Source organism: Oncorhynchus keta, chromosome 2 (genome assembly GCF_023373465.1).
Source record: "Oncorhynchus keta strain PuntledgeMale-10-30-2019 chromosome 2, Oket_V2, whole genome shotgun sequence".
In the NCBI taxonomy this organism is placed as follows: Eukaryota; Metazoa; Chordata; class Actinopteri; order Salmoniformes; family Salmonidae; genus Oncorhynchus; species Oncorhynchus keta.
In genome coordinates this window covers 17,356,997-17,379,856 of record NC_068422.1, presented here as the reverse complement: position 1 = coordinate 17,379,856, position 22,860 = coordinate 17,356,997, and the positions used below count along the sequence as shown (strand labels likewise).

The 22,860-nt window shown below is 46.5% G+C and overlaps 1 pseudogene; it reads left to right on the top strand.

The window, feature by feature from the left end:
* The window catches only part of LOC118374072 (kinesin-like protein KIF16B), a 70,678-nt pseudogene that overhangs the window by 46,819 nt on the left and 999 nt on the right, over positions 1–22,860 (top strand).

The following is a 22,860-nucleotide window of genomic DNA, read 5'->3' as shown; positions in this document are numbered from 1 at the left end:
TCAAGCCAGTGCATGTCCAGGCCCGTCTGAAGTTTGCCAATGACCATCTGGATGATTCAGAAGAGGAATGGGAGAAGGTCATGTGGTCTGATGAGACAAAAATAGAGCTTTTTGGTCTAAAATAGAGCTTTTTGGTCTCCACTCGCTGTGTTTGGAGGAAGAAGAAGGATGAGTACAACCCCAAGAACACCATCCCAACCGTGAAGCATGGAGGTGGAAACATCATTCTTTGGTGGACGACTGCACCGTATTGAGGGGAGGATGGATGGGGCCATGTATCCCGAGATCTTGGCCAACAACCTTCCCTCAGTAAGAGCATTTAAGATGGTTTGTGGCTGGGTCTTCCAGCATGACAATGACCCGAAACACACAGCCAGGGCAACTAAGGAGTGACTCCGTAAGAAGCATCTCAAGGTCCTGGAGTGGCCTAGCCAGTCTCCAGACCTGAACCCAGTAGAACATCTTTGGAGGGAGCTGAAAGTCCGTATTGCCCAGCGACAGCCCCGAAACCTGAAGGATCTGGAGATGGTCTGTATGGAGGAGTGGACCAAAATCCCTGCTGCAGTGTGTGCAAATCTGGTCAAGAACTTCAGGAAAGGTTTGATCTCTGTAATTGCAAACAAATGTTTCTGTACCAAATATTAAGTTCTGCTTTTCTGATGTATCAAATACTTATGTCATGCAATAAAATGCTAATTAATTACTTAAAAATCATACAATGTGATTTTCTGGATTTTTTAGATGTTTTAGATTCTGTCTCACAGTTGAAGTGTACCTATGATAAAAATTACAGACCTCTACATGGTTTGTAAGTAGGAAAACCTGCAAAATCGGCGGTGTATCAAATACTTGTTCTCCCCACTGTATATAGAGTATACTGTATACACTGAGTATATAACATTTTATGAACACCTTCCAAATGTTGAATTGCACTCCCTTGTGCCTTCACAACAGCCCCAATTTGTCAGGGCATGGACTCTACAAGGTGTCAAAAGCATTCCACAGGGATGCTGGCCCATGTTTACTGCAATGCTTCCCACAGTTGTCATTGGCTGGATGTCCTTTGGGTGGTGGACCATTCTTCATAGACACGAGAAACTGTTGAGCGTGAAAAACCCAGCAGCATTGCAGTTCTTGACACAAACCGGTGTGCCTGGCATCTACTACCATAGCCCATTCAAAGGCACTTAAATATGTTTTCTTGCCCATTCACCCACTGAATGGCACAGATACACAATCCATGTCTCAATTGTTTCACGGCTTAAAAATCCTTTAACCTCTTGTCCTTTCCTTCATCTACACTGATTGAAGTGGATTTAACAAGTGACCCCTGTTCAGTCTGTCATTGCAGGTGTTCCTAATGTTTTGTACACTCAGTGTACTTTCTCAATGGGTCTGTGGTGCTAGCCAATAATGTAGCTTGTTTTAAAACTACTGCTAAATGTGGAAAATCCATATTAGTTTATCCACAACTGGTCTCTTAGTCTACATCCCAAATGTCACCCTCTTCCCTTTAAAGTGCACTCCTTTTGACCAGGGCCATAGTAGTGCACTATATAGGGAATAGGATGCCGTTTGGGATGCAGCCTTAGATTTGGATTCTCCCGTGAGCAAATCAGCTTACGATCAGGCAGACCTAATGACATTGGCCTTGTGATCTGATTGCAGGAGGGCAGGACGCTGGTGGGTCGAGACGAGGCTTCACCCAATCCGGATATTGGTGAGTCAGTAGGCAGACAGGATATCTGCTGTGGGTTGTTGCTTTGGGTTCATGTGAGTTTAGTGTTATTCCAGAGCATTAGGCACTCATTTTTTTTTGCTCATTATATGATCAAGATAAGTGATTCTGAGCCTCACCTTAACTGACCCCCTTAAACTCATGCTTTTTCTACATCAACCTCTGACCACTTCCCTCCCTTTATTCCCTGCAGTGCTCCATGGTATTGGTCTGCAGGAGGAACACAGCTTTTGAATTTTGACCCCTAACCCTGTCTCCCACCATGCAGTACTCCATGGTGCTGGTCTCCTGGAGGAACACTGTGTGTTTGAGAACCGTGATGGAGTTGTGACTCTGATCCCCCAGACGGGGGCGCTGTGCTCTGTCAACAGACGGGAGACGACCCAGCCCTGTCAGCTGACACAGGGTAATGATGTGTGTGTGTGTGTGTGTGTGTGTGTGTGTGTGTGTGTGTGTGTGTGTGTGTGTGTGTGTGTGTGTGTGTGTGTGTGTGTGTGTGTGTGTGTGTGTGTGTGTGTGTGTGTGTGTGTGTGGAGACTCTGCAAGATAATGTGTACAAAATCCTCTCTCTGACCCTGGGAGTTAGGGACAAACTTTGTGACTGGTCATTTACGTCCTCTAACCGGGGCACTGGGACAGTTGTACCTATAATCTAAACCGGCACACCTCTCTTTCAATGCTAAACCTGTAATGGCTGCTCCAACTTTGGAGACCATCTTTCCCCTTCTTACTTTGGGACTAGACAACACAACTCTTAACTTTCAGGCAACTTGACAAATAAATAGAAAAAGTTTTACTCATTTTCTCAGTCCTTTGCCGTGGTAAAGTGAATACATTGCCATGAAGTACACAATCTCTCTGACATGATTGGCTTTCGTCAAGACCCCGGCTGGGTGATTTACCGAAGGTAATAGGCTAGAAAAACTCTAGGATGTGTTGTAAAGCCATGGAATAGAGGCTGATATTGGAGGCTTATATATCTAGCAGGCTCACACTTATAAGATTTTCTCCAGGTCTCCTCTCTTTCTCATAGGCACGCTCTCTCTCCTTCTTTTTGTGCATAAAATACTAATCTTGCTTTGATTAATGGCTTCTGACGAGTGACAATGCACCTGAGCTGCAACAGGAGCAGAAATTACTGTCATTTGTTGTGTAGAAAATGGCCTGAGATGCAGTTGCTTCGGGGGGACTTTTGGGTCAATTTGAAATGGCTATGAAGGAGTAGTGGCAGGGACCTTTTGATGTGGGGTGCTGGGACTCTCACTCTTTCTCCTCTATATCCTCTCTCACACACACACACACACACACACACACACACACACACACACACACACACACACACACACACACACACACACACACACACACACACACACACACTCACAGCTGTTCTTTATATTTCTGAGTCAGAGCGGGTTGGTGTAAGCGAGGCTACGATGGAAGAAAAAAAAGCTTGCAGACAGACCTGGCAGAGCTAACTGAATAGTGTTTTTTTCTATTGGGGCCAAAGTTAGCTCTTCAGCTCTCTGCCTGCCTGGCTGGCTCTATTCCCACTTCTGTAAAGGTTGATCCTGGTCTCTACTTCAGAACCCACTCTGCTATCACCACCATCTGCCAATTGACCGGAGAGGCCTGGAGCTTTGTTCAGGGCTTTTTACAAGGCCTCTCACCCTCAAATGTTTAGTAAAAGAAATGTCATCTGCCCTGTGGAGAAGGGATGGGAGCGTGGTTCACAGCCACTCCTGACTGGTAACACTGAATGCTTCAGAGGTAGACAGAATGCAGGAATTTGAAGTGGATACCATGAGAAGAGGTGAAGAGGCAGCACTTTAATCTTAACAACATTTGGGAGAGATGTGTTGTGTGCCTCCCACTAAAACTGAACTCACTATCAGCTTTTAATAATGTTCCAATTACCAACCATCCACTGCCATAGCACTCAACTCATGGCTGGTTTCCCAGACACCGATCAAGCTTAGTCCTGGACTAAAAAGCTATTTCAAAAGAGATTCTCTTTAGTCCAGGACTAAGCTTGATCTGTGTCCAGGAAACCAACCATCGATGTAAAACTTTGTTCACGGTATAATAACTCATGTGCCATTTACATTGAGCATGTTTGTCTCTGTGTCTGGTTGGTTTCAGGTGCAGTAATCCAGCTAGGTAGAGTGACTATATTCCGTTTCAACCATCCTAAAGAAGCTGCACATCTCAGAGAGCAACGCAAGGTGAGTCACACCACAACCACTCTTACTAACCCAAACCCCCCAGACCACACCACAACCGCTCTTACTAACCAAACCCCCAGACCACACCACAACCGCTCTTACTAACCCAAACCCCCCAGACCACACCACAACCGCTCTTACTAACCCAAACCCCCAGACCACACCACAACCACTCTTACTAACCCAAACCCACCAGACCACACCACAACCGCTCTTACTAACCCAAACCCCCAGACCACACCACAACCGCTCTTACTAACCCAAACCCCAGACCACACCACAACCGCTCTTACTAATCCAAACCCCCAGACCACACCACAACCGCTCTTACTAACCCAAATCCCCCAGACCACACCACAACCGCTCTTACTAACCCAAACCCCGCAGACCACACCACAAACGCTCTTACTAACCCAAACCCCCCAGACCACACCACAACCGCTCTTACTAACCCAAACCCCCAGACCACACCACAAACGCTCTTACTAACCCAAACCCCCAGACCACACCACAACCGCTCTTACTAACCCAAACCCCCCAGACCACACCACAACCGCTCTTACTAACCCAAACCCCCCAGACCACACCACAACCGCTCTTACTAACCCAAACCTCCCAGACCACACCACAACCGCTCTTACTAACCCAAACCCCCCAGACCACACCACAACCGCTCTTACTAACCCAAACCCCCCAGACCACACCACAACCGCTCTTACTAACCCAAACCCCCAGACCACACCACAACCGCTCTTACTAACCCAAACCCCCCAAACCACACCACAACAGCTCTTACTAACCCAAACCCCCCAGACCACACCACAACCGCTCTTACTAACCCAAACCCCCAGACCACACCACAACCGCTCTTACTAACCCAAACCCCCAGACCACATCACAACCGCTCTTACTAACCCAAACCCCCAGACCACACCACAGCCGCTCTTACTAACCCAAACCCCCAGACCACACCACAGCCGCTCTTACTAACCCAAACCCCCCAGACCACACCACAACCGCTCTTACTAACCCAAACCCCCCAGACCACACCACAACCGCTCTTACTAACCCAAACCCCCCAGACCACACCACAGCCGCTCTTACTAAACCAAACCCCCCAGACCACACCACAACCGCTCTTACTAACCCAAACCCCCCAGACCACACCACAACCGCTCATACTAACCCAAACCCCCCCAGACCACACCACAACCGCTCTTACTAACCCAGACCACACCACAACCGCGCTTACTAACCCAAACCCCCCAGACCACACCACAACCGCTCTTACTAACCTAAACCCCCCAGACCACACCACAACCGCTCTTACTAACCTAAACCCCCCAGACCACACCACAACCACTCTTACAAACCCAAACCCCCAGACCACACCACAACCGCTCTTACTAACCCAAACCCCCCAGACCACACCACAACCGCTCTTACTAACCCAAACCTCCCAGACCACACCACAACCGCTCTTACTAACCCAAACCCCCCAGACCACACCACAACCGCTCTTACTAACCCAAACCCCCCAGACCACACCACAACCGCTCTTACTAACCCAAATCCCCCAGACCACACCACAACCGCTCTTACTAACCCAAACCCCCCCAGACCACACCACAACCGCTCTTACTAACCCAAACCCCCCAGACCACACCACAACCGCTCTTATTCTCTTAGAGCCAGGTTCCCCGACACCGACTAAGCCTATCCCTGGACTAAAAAACACTTTCAATAAACAATTTACATTGAGCATGCTCTTTATTCCAGGGCTAGTTTTGTATTAATATTTTTGGGAAACCAGTCCTTGCAACCCAACCAACTCTTATTTCCAGACCAGATTAAACTCCAGCCCAGAACATAACCTTACATTTCCCTAACTTTTCTGTTTTTGATCAGTTAAACTTGAGCAGAAATCACAAGCTATCTAACCCAGTACGTAAAGTCATTTGCATTTCTTCGTCTCGGAGTCATAATTAGTGCTGTGCCGTCGGCTATATATCAAACAAGGAAAAAACACATTTTCAAAGAAATGTATCTTCCACTTCCTCGAAGCTATCACTGTAAATACTGTATCTCCTCCTGCTTCACCATGTCTGTACACACCACATACGCACACAGAGATGTGAAGCACTTCTGGTAACACCTGCTGGCATAATACTTCATAGCTTGTTATCAACAAGTATTTATTTTAATAAGGCATATAATATGCTCTCAAGGTGGCTGGTATTTAGTCAGGAACATGAGATGATTCTAAGACATAAGGGGGTCATATATTGTATGCTTATGACAAGTCTAGTCTAACTGAATTAAAATGCATTATATACCTGCTGGTTTAAGTACTGTAAAGTGTTACCGAACTGCTTCTTTGGATAATGGGCTGTAACTGTCAGGTTCCAGGCTCAGTGCTCTTTATAGTGTCCTACTTTTGACCAGGGACCATAGGGCACTTCGTAGGGAATAGGGTTCCATTTGGGACGCTGACATCCATTTACTGAGGCAGGTTCAGCAGGTAATGATAGAGTTCCAGGTTGTTAAGTCATTTTAATGTAGAGTATATTTCATGAAGCCAGTGACTGATGCAAGAGTTTCTATACCAACAATTCTAGTGCTCACATTTGTAGTTATTCATTTGTATTGTGGACACAAAATCGGGTAATAAAAATGGATCACAAAAAGAAATTGAGTTATGTGAGTCTTCCTTCCTGTATGCATTTGTGGGGATGAAATTAAGATAAATTGTTTCAATATGTTCAGAGTGCCTAGTGAAAGTCTACACACCCCTCTTCACATTTTGCTGCCTTTAAAACTAAAATGGGAGTAAATTGGATGTTCTCCTACTGATCTACAAAACCTTCTCCACATTTTCAAAGCCAAAGAGAAATTATAGGTCATTTTCCAAATTAATAAAAAAACAACCGGAGGAGATGGTTGCCGTTTTTAGGGGCTCCTAACCAATTGTGCTATTGTTATTTTTAACTTACTTTACATAATGTTTCTGCCAACGTCTCTTATGACCGATAAGAGCTTCTGGATATCAGGACAGCGATGACTCCCCTCGCACTGGATGAAGTTTTTTTTCTTTAATGAGTCGACGCAAAGGATTTACTTCAGACACCGGGACGAGGCCCACATCCCTGTCAATCGCTTGAAGAGACAGAGATATCAGGGACGTAGTTTGGGATGCCTTGTAAGGATCCGAAGGCGAGTGGAAAATCCGCCTCGACCATCAGTCCTATTAGCCAACGTGCAATCATTGGATAATAAAATCGATGTGCTCCGATCAAGACTAACCTACCAACGGGACATTAAAACCTGTAATATCTGATGTTTAACCGAGTTGTTACTGAACGACAACATGGATAACATGCAGTTGGCTGTGTTTTCCATACATCGGCAACATAGAACAGCTGCCTCCGGTAAGACAAGGGGTAGTGGTCTGTCTATGGTTAAATAACAGCTGGTTCACAAAATCTAATATTAAGGAAGATGCAAGGTTTTTCTCATCTGACGTAGAGAATCTCATGATAAGCTGTAGGCCACACTATTTACCAATAATTTTGATTTATATTTTACATAGTGCCAACATCGGTTTATGGTGGTAAATAGACAGCTAAGACCACACTCAACGAGCTGTATAAGGCCATAAGCATCCAGAGGCTGCCCTCTTAGTTGCGGACTTTAATGCAGGGAAACGTTTAAATCAGTTTTACATCATTTCTACCAGCATGTTATATGTGCAACCTTAGAGGAAATAAACTCTAGACCATCTTTACTCCACACACAGATATGTGTACAAAGCTCTCCCTCGCCCTCCATTTGGCAAATCTGACCATAACTAAAGCAGTAAGTACCCGTGACTCGCTCAATATGGAAGCGCTCAGATGACGCAGATGCTAAGCTACAGGAATGTTTTGCTAGCACAGACTAGACGTTTCCGGTATTCTTTCAATGGCATTGAGGAGTACACCACATCAGTCACTGAATAAGGACATCGATGATGTTGTCCCCACAGTGACTGTACCTACATGAATGGATTACAGGCAAAATCCTCACTGAGCTAAAGGGTAAAGCTGTCGCTTTCAAGGAGCAGGACTCAACCCGGAAGCTCAGAAGAAATCCCGCTATGGCCTCCTACGAACCATCAAACAGGCAAAGCGTCAATACATGACTAAGATTTGATTGTACTACACCGGCTCCAACACTCGTCGGATGTGGCATTGCTTGCAAGCTATTACGGACTACAAAGGGAAGCACAGCCGCGAGCTTCCCAGTGACACAAGCCTACCAGACGAGCTAAATTACTTCAATGCTCGCTTCGAGGCAAGCAACACGGAAACATGCATGAGAGCACTAGCTGTTCCAGATGACTGTGATCACGCTCGCCGTAGCCGATGTGAGTAAGATAGATCAGCATTCACAAGGCCACAGGACCAGACGCCGACTGAGATGGCCGCCTCGCTTCGCGTTCCTAGGAAACTATGCAGTTTTTTGTTTTTTTACGTGTTATTTCTTACATTAGTACCCCAGGTCATCTTAGGTTTCATTACATACAGTCGAGAAGAACTACTGAATATAAGATCAGCGTCAACTCACCATCAGTACGACCAAGAATATGTTTTCCGCGACGCGGATCCTGTGTTCTGCCTTACAAACAGGACAACGGAATGGATCGCTTGCAGCGACCCAAGGAAACGACTACGAAAAAGAGGGAAACGCGGCGGTGTTCTGGTCAGACTCCGAAAAAGGGCACATCGCGCACCACTTCCCAGTATTCTTCTTGCCAATGTCCAGTCTCTCGACAACAAGGTTGATGAAATCCGAGCAAGGGTGGCATTCCAGAGGGACATCAGAGACTGCAACGTTCTCTGCTTTACGGAAACATGGCTTACTGGGAAGACGCTATCCAGGGCGGTGCAGCCAACGGGTTTCTCCACGCATCGCGCGGACAGAAACAAACATCTCTCTGGTAAGAAGAGTGGCGGGGGCGTATGCCTCATGACTAACGGGACATGGTGTGATGAAGGAAACATACAGGAACTCAAATCCTTCTGTTCACCTGATTTAGAATTCCTCACAATCAAATGTAGACCGCATTATCTTCCAAGAGAATTCTCTTCGATTATAATCACAGCCGTATATATCCCCCAAGCAGACACATCGATGGCTCTGAACGAACTTTATTTAACTCTTTGCAAACTGGAAAACATTTATCCGGAGGCTGCATTCATTGTAGCTGGGGATTTTAACAAAGCCAATCTGAAAACAAGACTCCCTAAATTTTATCAGCATATCGATTGCGCAACCAGGGGTGGTAACACCTTGGATCATTGTTACTCTAACTTCCGCGACGCATATAAGGCCCTGCCCCGCCCCCTTTCGGAAAAGCTGACCACGACTCCATTTTGCTGATCCCTGCCTACAGGCAGAAATTAAAACAAGAGGCTCCCACGCTGAGGTCTGTCCAACGCTGGTCAGACCAAGCTGACTCTACACTCCAAGACTGCTTCCATCACGTGGACTGGGACATGTTTCGTATTGCGTCAGATGGGAATATTGACGAATACGCTGATTCGGTGTGCGAGTTCATTAGAACGTGCGTCGAAGATGTCGTTCCCATAGCAACGATAAAAACATTCCCTAACCAGAAACCGTGGATTGATGGCAGCATTCGCGTGAAACTGAAAGCGCGAACCACTGCTTTTAATCAGGGCAAGGTGTCTGGCAACATGACTGAATACAAACAGTGCAGCTATTCCCTCCGCAAGGCTATTAAACAAGCTAAGCGTCAGTACAGAGACAAAGTGGAATCTCAATTCAATGGCTCAGACACAAGAGGCATGTGGCAGGGTCTACAGTCAATCACGGACTACAAGATGAAATCCAGCCCAGTCCCGGACCAGGATGTCTTGCTCCCAGGCAGACTAAATAACTTTTTGCCCGCTTTGAGGACAATACAGTGCCACTGACACGGCCTGCAACGGAAACATGCGGTCTCTCCTTCACTGCAGCCGAGGTGAGTAAGACATTTAAACGTGTTAACCCTCGCAAGGCTGCAGGCCCAGACGGCATCCCCAGCCGCGCCCTCAGAGCATGCGCAGACCAGCTGGCCGGTGTGTTTACGGACATATTCAATCAATCCCTATACCAGTCTGCTGTTCCCACATGCTTCAAGAGGGCCACCATTGTTCCTGTTCCCAAGAAAGCTAAGGTAACTGAGCTAAACGACTACCGCCCCGTAGCACTCACTTCCGTCATCATGAAGTGCTTCGAGAGACTAGTCAAGGACCATATCACCTCCACCCTACCTGACACCCTAGACCCACTCCAATTTGCTTACCGCCCAAATAGGTCCACAGACGATGCAATCTCAACCACACTGCACACTGCCCTAACCCACCTGGACAAGAGGAATACCTATGTGAGAATGCTGTTCATCGACTACAGCTCGGCATTCAACACCATAGTACCCTCCAAGCTCGTCATCAAGCTCGAGACCCTGGGTCTCGACCCCGCCCTGTGCAACTGGGTACTGGACTTCCTGACGGGCCGCCCCCAGGTGGTGAGGGTAGGCAACAACATCTCCTCCCCGCTGATCCTCAACACGGGGCCCCACAAGGGTGCGTTCTGAGCCCTCTCCTGTACTCCCTGTTCACCCACGACTGCGTGGCCACGCACGCCTCCAACTCAATCATCAAGTTTGCGGACGACACAACAGTGGTAGGCTTGATTACCAACAACGACGAGACGGCCTACAGGGAGGAGGTGAGGGCCCTCGGAGTGTGGTGTCAGGAAAATAACCTCACACTCAACGTCAACAAAACTAAGGAGATGATTGTGGACTTCAGGAAACAGCAGAGGGAACACCCCCTATCCACATCGATGGAACAGTAGTGGAGAGGGTAGCTAGTTTTAAGTTCCTCGGCATACACATCACAGACAAACTGAATTGGTCCACTCACACTGACAGCGTCGTGAAGAAGGCGCAGCAGCGCCTATTCAACCTCAGGAGGCTGAAGAAATTCGGCTTGTCACCAAAAGCACTCACAAACTTCTACAGATGCACAATCGAGAGCATCTTGGCGGGCTGTATCACCGCCTGGTACGGCAACTGCTCCGCCCTCAACCGTAAGGCTCTCCAGAGGGTAGTGAGGACTGCACAACGCATCACCGGGGGCAAACTACCTGCCCTCCAGGAAACCTACACCACCCGTTGTTACAGGAAGGCCATAAAGATCATCAAGGACATCAACCACCCGAACCACTGCCTGTTCACCCCGCTATCATCCAGAAGGCGAGGTCAGTACAGGTGCATCAAAGCTGGGACCGAGAGACTGAAAAACAGCTTCTATCTCAAGGCCATCAGACTGTTAAACAGCCACCACTAACATTGAGTGGCTGCTGCCAACACACTGTCATTGACACTGACCCAACTCCAGCCATTTTAATAATGGGAATTGATGGGAATTATGTAAATATATCACTAGCCACTTTAAACAATGCTACCTTATATAATGTTACTTACCCTACATTATTCATCTGATATGCATATGTATATACTGTACTCTACATCATCGACTGCATCCTTATGTAACACATGTATCACTAGCCACTTTAACTATGCCACTTTGTTTACTTTGTCTACACACTCATCTCATATGTATATACTGTACTCGATACCATCTACTGTATGCTGCTCTGTACCATCACTCATTCATATATCCTTATGTACATGTTCCTTATCCCCTTACACTGTGTATAAGACAGTAGTTTTGGAATTGTTAGTTAGATTACTTGTTGGTTATCACTGCATTGTCGGAACTAGAAGCACAAGCATTTCGCTACACTCGCATTTAACATCTGCTAACCATGTGTATGTGACAAATACAATTTGATTTGATTTGATTACCAGGACGTGTACTCCGAGCATGCGCTGACCTACTGGCAAGTGTCTACACTGACATTTTCAAACTGGCCCTGACCGGGACTGTAATGCCAACATGTTTCAAGCAGACCACCATAGTCCCTGTGCCCAAGAACACAAAGGCAACCTGCCTAAATGCCTACCGACCCGTAGCACTCACATCTGTAGCATCAAGTGCTTTGAAAGGCTGGTCATATCTTACATCAACACTATTATCTCAGAAACCCTAGACCCACTCCAATTTACATACCGCCCCAACAGATCCACAGATGCTGCAGTCTCTATTGCACTCCACACTGCCCTTCCCACCTGGACAAAAGGAACAACTACGTGAGAATTCTATTCATTGACTACAGCTCGTGTACAACACCATAGTGCCCTCAAAGCTCATCACTAAGCTAAGGACCCTGGGACTAAACACCTCCCTCTGCAACTGCATCCTGGACTTCCTGACAGGCCACCCCCAGGTGGTAAGGGTAGGTAACACATCTACCATGCTGATCCTCAACAAGGAGGCCCCTCATGGGTGCATGCTCAGTCCCCTGCTTTACTCCCTGTTCACCCATGACTGCATGGCCAAGCACTACTCCAACATGATGTTTGCCGACGACACAACAGTGGTAGGCCTGATGACTGACAACGATGAGACAGCCTATAGACCTGGCAGTGTGGTGCCAGGATAATAACCTCTCCCTCAACGTGTTCAAGACAAAGGAGATGATTGTGGACTACAGGATAATGAGGGCCGAGCACGTCCCCATTCTCATCGACAGGGCTGTAGTGGAGCAGGTCGAGAGCTTCATGTTCATTGGTTTCTATGTCACCAAAAAACTATCATTGTCCAAACACACAAACAGTCGTGAAGAGGGCATGACAATGCGTATTCCCCCTCAGGAGACTGGAAAGATTTGTCATGGGTCCTCAGATCGTCAAAAGGTTCTACAGCTGCACCATCGAGAGCATGGTTACATCACTGCCTGGTATGACAACTGCTCAGCCTCTGACTGCGCCTCAGCCAAGCTTCCTGCCATCCAGGACCTCCACTGGTGTCAGAGGAAGGCCCTAAAAATTGTCAGACTCCAGCCACTCTAGTCATAGAATGTTTCCTCTGTTATGCACAGAAAGCGGTACCAGAATGATAAATCTAGGTCCAAATTGGCTTCTTAACAGCTTCTTCTTAACACTCCCAAGCCATAAGACTCCTGAACAGCTAATCAAATGGCTACCCGAACTATGTTTAGTCACTTTTTTTTTTATTTACTTCAGTTCATTTTAGTAAATAATTTCTTAACACTTATTCTTCTTACAAGCCCTTATCCAAGAACGTACTTAAGTAAGCATTTCACTGTAAGGTTGTATTCGGTGCATAAAACTTTGATTTAAACTTCTCTGCTTTTCAAGCAAATTGAATTCAGGACTGAGACTGGAAGACTCAACACCTATTGGAAAGCCATTTTTTTATGATTTGAAAGAATTTCAATACATTTTCTTTCACTTAGAAAATGTGGATTAGATTGGTAGGAAAACATCTAATGTAATATTTTTTAAATTGCGTTTTACATTTACATTTACATTTAAGTCATTTAGCAGACGCTCTTATCCAGAGCGACTTACAAATTGGTGCATACACCTTATGACAACCAGTGGAACAGCCACTTGCATCTAAATCTTGTTGGGGGGGAGAAGGATTACCTACCCTTACTTACCCTATCCTAGGTATTCCTTGAAGAGGTGGGGTTTCAGGTGTCTCCGGAAGGTGGTGATTGACTCCGCTGTCCTGGCGTCGTGAGGGAGTTTGTTCCACCATTGGGGGCCAGAGCAGCGAACAGTTTTGACTGGGCTGAGCGGGAACTGTACTTCCTCAGTGGTAGGGAGGCGAGCAGGCCAGAGGTGGATGAACGCAGTGCCCTTGTTTGGGTGTAGGGCCTGATCAGAGCCTGGAGGTACTGAGGTGCCGTTCCCTCACAGCTCCGTAGGCGAGCACCATGGTCTTGTAGCGGATGCGAGCTTCAACTGGAAGCCAGTGGAGAGAGCGGAGGAGCGGGGTGACGTGAGAGAACTTGGGAAGGTTGAACACCAGACGGGCTGCGGCGTTCTGGATGAGTTGTAGGGGTTTAATGGCACAGGCAGGGAGCCCAGCCAACAGCGAGTTGCAGTAATCAAGACGGGAGATGACAAGTGCCTGGATTAGGACCTGCGCCGCTTCCTGTGTGAGGCAGGGTCGTACTCTGCGGATGTTGTAGAGCATGAACCTACAGGAACGGGACACCGCCTTGATGTTAGTTGAGAACGTCAGGGTGTTGTCCAGGATCACGCCAAGGTTCTTAGCGCTCTGGGAGGAGGACACAATGGAGTTGTCAACCGTGATGGCGAGATCATGGAACGGGCAGTCCTTCCCGGGAGGAAGAGGAGCTCCGTCTTGCTGAGGTTCAGCTTGAGGTGGTGATCCGTCATCCACACTGATATGTCTGCCAGACATGCAGAGATGCGATTCGCCACCTGGTCATCAGAAGGGGGAAAGGAGAAGATTAATTGTGTGTCGTCTGCATAGCAATGATAGGAGAGACCATGTGAGGTTATGACAGAGCCAAGTGACTTGGTGTATAGCGAGAATAAGAGAGGGCCTAGAACAGAGCCCTGGGGACACCAGTGGTGAGAGCGCGTGGTGAGGAGACAGATTCTCGCCACGCCACCTGGTAGGAGCGACCTGTCAGGTAGGACGCAATCCAAGCGTGGGCCGCGCCGGAGATGCCCAACTCGGAGAGGGTGGAGAGGAGGATCTGATGGTTCACAGTATCGAAGGCAGCCGATAGGTCTAGAAGGATGAGAGCAGAGGAGAGAGAGTTAGCTTTAGCAGTGCGGAGCGCCTCCGTGATACAGAGAAGAGCAGTCTCAGTTGAATGACTAGTCTTGAAACCTGACTGGTATGGATCAAGAAGGTCATTCTGAGAGAGATAGCGGTAGAGCTGGCCAAGGACGGCACGCTCAAGAGTTTTGGAGAGAAAAGAGAGAAGGGATACTGGTCTGTAGTTGTTGACATCGGAGGGATCGAGTGTAGGTTTTTTCAGAAGGGGTGCAACTCTCGCTCTCTTGAAGACGGGAGGGACGTAGCCAGCGGTCAGGGATGAGTTGATGAGCGAGGTGAGGTAAGGGAGAAGGTCTCCGGAAATGGTCTGGAGAAGAGAGGAGGGGATAGGGTCAAGCGGGCAGGTTGTTGGGCGGCCGGCCGTCACAAGACGCGAGATTTCATCTGGAGAGAGAGGGGAGAAAGAGGTCAGAGCATAGGGTAGGGCAGTGTGAGCAGAACCAGCGGTGTCGTTTGACTTAGCAAACGAGGATCGGATGTCATCGACCTTCTTTTCAAAATGGTTGACGAAGTCATCTGCAGAGAGGGAGGAGGGAGGGGGAGGATTCAGGAGGGAGGAGAAGGTGGCAAAGAGCTTCCTAGGGTTAGAGGCAGATGCTTGGAACTTAGAATGGTAGAAAGTGGCTTTAGCAGCAGAGACAGAGGAGGAAAATGTAGAGAGGAGGGAGTGAAAGGATGCCAGGTCCGCAGGGAGGCGAGTTTTCCTCCATTTCCGCTCGGCTGCCCGGAGCCCTGTTCTGTGAGCTCGCAATGAGTCGTCGAGCCACGGAGCGGGAGGGGAGGACCGAGCCGGCCTGGAGGATAGGGGACATAGGGAGTCAAAGGATGCAGTAAGGGAGGAGAGGAGGGTTGAGGAGGCAGAATCAGGAGATAGGTTGGAGAAAGTTTGAGCAGAGGGAAGAGAAGATAGGATGGAAGAGGAGAGAGTAGCGGGGGAGAGAGAGCGAAGGTTGGGACGGCGCGATACCATCCGAGTAGGGGCAGTGTGGGAAGTGTTGGATGAGAGCGAGAGGGAAAAGGATACAAGGTAGTGGTCGGAGACTTGGAGGGGAGTTGCAATGAGGTTAGTGGAAGAACAGCATCTAGTAAAGATGAGGTCAAGCGTATTGCCTGCCTTGTGAGTAGGGGGGAAGGTGAGAGGGTGAGGTCAAAAGAGGAGAGGAGTGGAAAGAAGGAGGCAGAGAGGAATGAGTCAAAGGTTGTAAGGCTGTAAAATGTGGGGTGTTGACTTTCACTAAACACTGTAATTGCCCGGTCTAGATCAGGAACAGCATGTTCGATGTCTCTATATTTTCAAAACCATTTGGAGCTTAGTTTCCATTATGTCCATGATGTCCTTTGGTGGGACCTCTTATGTTTGCAACATCCAGTTGTTTTTACTAGTGAAAGGGTGTGTGTGTGTAATACTGTGTATCTTATGTTTTCTCCCAGAGTGGCCTTGTCTCCAGCCTTTCCTTGACCGACTTCTCCAGGCTTTTCCATCCTGGGTGAGTTAACACACACACACACACCTGAACTCCCTCTCCACTCCCACTACAATGCAACTACACTAACATGGCATTGGATGGGTATTCTAATTTCTGGGTAACAATTAGATATCTTACTGTAACGGTTTTCCATTTAAAATGGTAAAAAAGACAGGCGGTAGTTTCGTCAGCTGTTGTGCAATATGATTTTTGAATGCACTGGGCCTATAAGACTAGTAGGCTTCTCAATAAATACAATACTAGTAGACGTCACAATAAATACAAAATTGAGGATCTAAAAACCATAAAGGCGGAGGCTTATTTACATTGTGGTCCTCCCCAGCGTTGCTTATTGCCTAGTGTTGATCAGTCTGGCATGAAGACTAAATAAAACCCATTGCTCCATCTGTCTGGCATGAAAACCAAATAAAACCCATTTGTCACTGCTCCCGCCAATTGAAGTGTAAGTGGGGAGCACACACACACCCTCTCTCTCTCTCTCTCTCTCTCTCTCTCTCTCTCTCTCTCTCTCTCTCTCTCTCTCTCTCTCTCTCTCTCTCTCTCTCTCTCTCTCTCTCTCTCTCTCTCTCTCTCTCTCTCTCTCTCTCTCTCTCTCTCTCTCTCTCTCTCTCTCTCTCTCTCTCTCTCTCTCTCTCTCTCTCCTGTAGACCACTGATGGAGTAGGACACAGCAGGCTTCTCTCTTCTCTCAGCCTCTGTGTGGGGGGGATCACATTAGGCCTGTGTTCTTTGGTTTCTAGGCCTGGTTGTGTGATCTGGTGTTACAGCTACTACTCCTGTCTGACTTGTAATTTACTCCGCAAGACAACGTCCCCTAACAGCGGCACAGCACTTTCTCCTGCAGGCTTTAGACAGAAGATATGATTTGGAGAGGGGATTGAGAGGGATGGATGTAGTGGGAGGGAGGGAGTGTGAGGAGAAAAGATGGAGGGTGAGTGAAGGAGACAAAGATAGAAGACAGGAGATGGAGAGAACGAGCTAGTCGAATGAGATGGATGTCTGCTCGTGCTAGTGGGTGATATTGAGAATGCAAACTTGGAGAAGTTCAGAGGTTGTATATCCTTGTGGGGTTCAGAGGGATAAGATACAACCAACACATCTCTAACACTGAAAGATAGCAGACAGACAAAACAAAGCTAAAACACAGATACGACAACATGCAGCCACCATAGTTACCACACACACTGAAGCCGGGTGGACAGTTTCTCACATTAAACCACCTTTTTTTTGTCTTGCCACGTAATGGTGCGCAGACTAAACTGTAGCACAGACGGGTGTCGCACACTACAAGATTCTTCACTTGGTCGTGAGAATTCTCTAAGGTTGTTTCGCAAAAATGTGATTAGATTTAACATAGCTATGAGCTGTGGCTCAAATCAAATTTTATTAGTCACATGCGTGAAAATACAACCCGTGTGGACCTTACAGTGAAATGCTTACTTATGTGTTATTGACTGTACTTTTGTTTATCCCACATGTAACTGTTGTTTTTTTTGTCACACTGCTTTGCTTTATCTTGGCCAGATTGCAGTTGTAAATGAGAACTTGTTTTCAATTGGCCTAGCTGGGGAAATAAATAATTTAAAAAACAACCGTTAAAAAAAATACAAATAAGAAACAGGGGTACCGATACGGAGTCTATGTGCGGTAATATGTACTTGTAGGTAAAGTTATTAAAGATGAGAGTAGCAGCGGTGTAAAAAAATAGAGGGGGGGGGGTAATTTGATTTAGATGTTCAGCAGTCTTGTGGCTGGAAGGGAAGCTGTTTAGAAGCCTCAGCGCCAGGTCTAGGTCCAAATGGTACCGCTTGCCGTGCGGTAGCAGAGAGAAATCTATGACTGTTTTTATTTTTTTTTACCCCCAATTTCGTGGTATCCAATTGGTAGTAGTTTGTCTTGTCTCATCGCTGCAACTCCGGTACGGACTCAGGAGACGCGAAGGTCGAGAGCCATGTGTCCTCCGAAACACAACCCAACCAACCAAGCCGCACTGCTTCTTGATACAATACACATCCAACCCGGAAGCCAGCCGCACCAATGTGTTGAAGGAAACACTGTACACCTAGAGACCTAGTCAGCGTGAACTACACCCGGGCTGCCACAGGAGTCACTAGTGCGCAATGAGACAAGGATATTCCTGCCGTCCAAACCCTCCCTAACCCGGACGACACTGGGCCAATTGTGCGCCTCCCCATGGGCCTCCCGGTCGCGGCAGAGCCTGGGCTCGAACCCAGAATCTCTGGTGGCACAGTTAGCATGGCGATGCAGTACCTTAGACCACTGCGCCACCCGGGAGGCCCTGTGAGTTTCTGACTATTTTTAGGGCCTTCCTCTGACACTGCCTATAGAGGTCCTGGATGGCAGGAAGCTTGGCCCCAGTGATGTACTGGGCTGTATGCACTACCCTCTGTAGAGCCTTGCGGTCGGAGGCCGAGCAGTTGCCATACCAGGCAGTGATGCAACCGGTCAGGACGTTCTTGACGGTGCAGCTGTAGAACCTTTTGAGGACCCATGCCACATCTTTTCAGTCTGCTGAGGGGGAGTAGGTTTGGTTGTGCCCTCTTCACGACTGTCTTGGTGTGCTTGGACCATGTTAGTTTGTTGGTGATGTGGACACCAAGGAACTTGAATCTCCACTACAGGCCTGTCGATGAGAATGGTAGCCTCATAAATGACATTCAGACATTCATGCTTGCCATACAGAGTTGAAATATCTAGCCAACATTTTGAATTGAATAACATTGATTGTGAACTTCAGAGCCCTTCCCATTACGTCTTTGACCTGCTCAAATTAAACGAGTGCCAGTTGCGCGCCCAGAGAAAGCAACGACATGGTGATTTTTTTTTGTTGTCCAATCTCAAAAAAATTGTCAGGGACATCTAAATCATGGCCAAAATCGTGTAGTGTACACCCGGCTGAACAGATACTAGACTGAGACGACTGGGATCGTTTTGGCTGCTCTAAAATGAGGTGTGTGCGTGTACAGTATATCGAGACACACTCACACAGACAAATATATACATACATTGAGACACACACACACACACACACACACACACACACACACACACACACACACACACACACAGTTGAAGTCAAAGTTTACATACACTTAGGTTGGAGTCATTAACTCGTTTTTCAACCACTCCACACATTTCTTGTTAAACTATAGTTTGTTATATCTACTTTGTGCATGACACAAGTAATTTTCCCAACAATTGTTTACAGACAGTGAATTAAAAGTTAAATAATCTATCACAATTCCAGTGGGTCAATCGTTTACATAGTCTAAGTCTAAGTTAACTGCCTTTAAACAGCTTGGAAAATTCCAGAAAATTGTGTCATGGCTTTAGAAGCTTCTGATAGGCTAATTGACATCATTTGAGTCAATTGGAGGTGTACCTGTGGATGTATTTCAAGGCCTACCTTCAAACTCAATGCCTCTTTGCTTGACATCATGGGAAAATCAAAAGAAATCAGCCAAGACCTCAGAAAACATTGTTGACCTCCACAAGTCTGGTTCATCCTTGGGAGCAATTTCCAAACGCCTGAAGGTACCACGTTCATTTGTACAAACAATAGTATGCAAGTATAAACACCATGGGACCACGCAGCCGTCATACCGCTCAGGAAGGAGATGTGTTCTGTCTCCTAGAGATGAACGTGCTTTGGTGCAAAAAGTGCAAATCAATCCCAGAACAACAGCAAAGGACCTTGTGAAGATGCTGGAGGAAACGGTGCAAAAGTATCTATATCCACAGTGAAACGAGTCCTATATCGACATAACCTGAAAGGATGCTCAGCAAGGAAGAAACCAAAACCACCATAGAAAATCCAGACTACGGTTTGCAACTGCACATGGGGACAAAGATCATACTTTTTGGAGCAATGCCCTCTGGTCTGATGAAACAATAGAACTGTTTGGCCATAATTATGTTTGGAGGAAAAAGGGGGAGGGTTGCAAGCAGAAGAGCACCATCACAACCGTGAAGTACGGAGGTGGCAGCATCATGTTGTAGGGGTGCTTTGCTGCAGGAGGGACTGGTGCACTTCACAAAATAGATGGTGTCATGAGGTGGTAAAATGGCTTAAGGACAACAAAGTAAAGCTATTGGAGTGGCTATCACAAAGCCCTGACCTCAATCTTATAGAACATTTGTTGGCAGAACTGAAAAAGCATGTGCGAGCAAGGAGGTCTAAAAACCTGACTCCGTTACACCAGCTATGTCAGGAGGAATGGGCCAAAATTCAACCAACTTATTGTGGGAAGCTACCTGTAACATTTCACCCAAGTTAAACAATTTAAAGGCAATGCTACCAGATACACTTAATTAGTATGTAAACTTCTGACCCACTGGGAATGTAATGAAATAAATAAAAGCTGATATAAACCATTCTCTCTACTATTATTCTGACATTTCACATTCTTAAAATAAAGTGGTGATCCTAAGACAGGGAATTTTACTATGATTAAATTTCAACAATTGTGAAAAACATACATACATATACACACACACACAGCCGGAATTCTTACTGGTTGGTAGGTAATAAAATGCAAATTAATTACTTAAAAATCATACAATGTGATGTTCTGGATTTTTGTTTTAGATTCTGTCTCTCACAGTTGAAGTGTACCTATGATAAAAAATTATAGACCTCTACATGTTTTGTAAGTGGGAAAACCTGCAAAATCAGCAGCAATCAAATACTTGTTCTCCCCACTACACACACACACACACACACACACACACACACACACACACACACACACACACACACACACACACACACACACACACACACACACACACACACACACACACACACACACACACACGCACACACACACACACACCTCTGTCTTAGTAGTGCACTATACAGGAACCAGGATGCTATTTGTGACGCAACCTCTATCTGGGAGTGTGGGGGGGAGGAGAACACCGAGCAAAACCAAATATACAGCTCAAGAAGTTATCTGACAGCAGACTTAGCGAGGGCTAGATGTATTACGATAATAGTGTGTGTGTGTCTGCACATGTGCACAAGTCTCTTGTGTCACAGCATGAAAATAATTTAAATCGCTTTTGGAAAAGAAAGTTACTGCCAGTGGGATAAACCCCCAATTGCTTTGAACCTCCACCCCTCGTCTTTTATATATTGTTAGGTTCTAATTTCTGAGTAAACTTGACGGACACTGAATGCTTAAACCAAGTTTATTTATTCCCAGAGGATCAATACAGCAGCATTAGACAAAGACATTGTTCACACAAGCACTGATATTTAACCCTAGTCTCCTACGCTGAGTTGAGTCAATTTCTCCTACTGCTAGGCAGGAAACTAAGTAATGTGCCCGTAAACTTTTCTTTCTCCCTTAACGTGACCTGACCTCGACCCCCTTCATCACTAATCCATGGCTCTCTCCCCTTATCAATGACTGCCATGTGATCACTTTCCCTGCACTCAGCACATTCCAAGCTTAATTGCACACACTATTATACCTCCCTCCTACAGATAACTTCTGGTGTAGACCCTCTAAACCTAGGCACTCAATATTTCAATAGGATACCTGATAATTAACCCTATCCCAAGTTTAGGAGTTAGTACCCAGAGTCTATCGATCTAGAGGAAGAGAGAGATCCATGTCCTCTGGCTTAACCACTGCCTTATCGAGATCCTATTAAATTACTTTACCAATATGGATGATTTCTAGTGTTCTAATTCTTAATTATATGGCTACCTCCTTCTCCAGCAACAGGATGGATGTGTTCGCTGAAGCAGGAGAGAAGGGAGACTCTAGACAACAGAGGAGCTCTGTGCTCTCTCCTCAACTACAGAGCTGTACGGTTATGGTACGTACACACACAGTGACATAAACACGTACATTCATAGATGGATACTGTGCTAGTGGATGGGCAAACCTTTTACTAACTAACAATGGGGCGAATTTGCAAAATGTTTCTAACAAAAAGGTAAAATAGAGATTAAGTGTTTAAGATAAACCCACTTCACATGTTGTCTCAGACTATGGTGTAGGCTGCGTATCTATCTCCACAGCATGCCCAATACATTATTCCATGTGTATGTGAGTGCTCTGAACGTCGCCATCTCAGCTCTAGTCAGGTCGGGTTTCACATCTTTGCAAATTGTTAGATAATAATGTAATGGCTACTCCTCTCCCCTGCCTCGGCCTAATGCATTCACGCACGCACACACAGCCTAATACAGACTTTTATGGAGCATGAAATGCCTGTTCCCTTGGCTTGTTTTCTTTGTTTAATATGCACATATTTCAAACCCATTACCTTCCTGCAGGGCTTTCAGAGCCCACCTCAGAGAAAACGACTAGCGTTTTGTGATAGCACATTGTACACAAAGCAAGACGTTAGTGTATTTACATCTCTCCCCGTCTCTCTCTCTCCCACTCCCCCCTCTCTCTGATCCTCACTCCATTGGCTTGTTAATGCTTTGATTAATGTTTTTTCTACAGAAGAAAACAGACATGCTTTAATAGATACTTGAAAAGGTTTTTTTTTTTTCACTGGCAATGTGGGTTAACTGTGGCTTTCTTATCAGTCCTTTTACTTTCGAATGAACAATTTCTGTTAAAAACA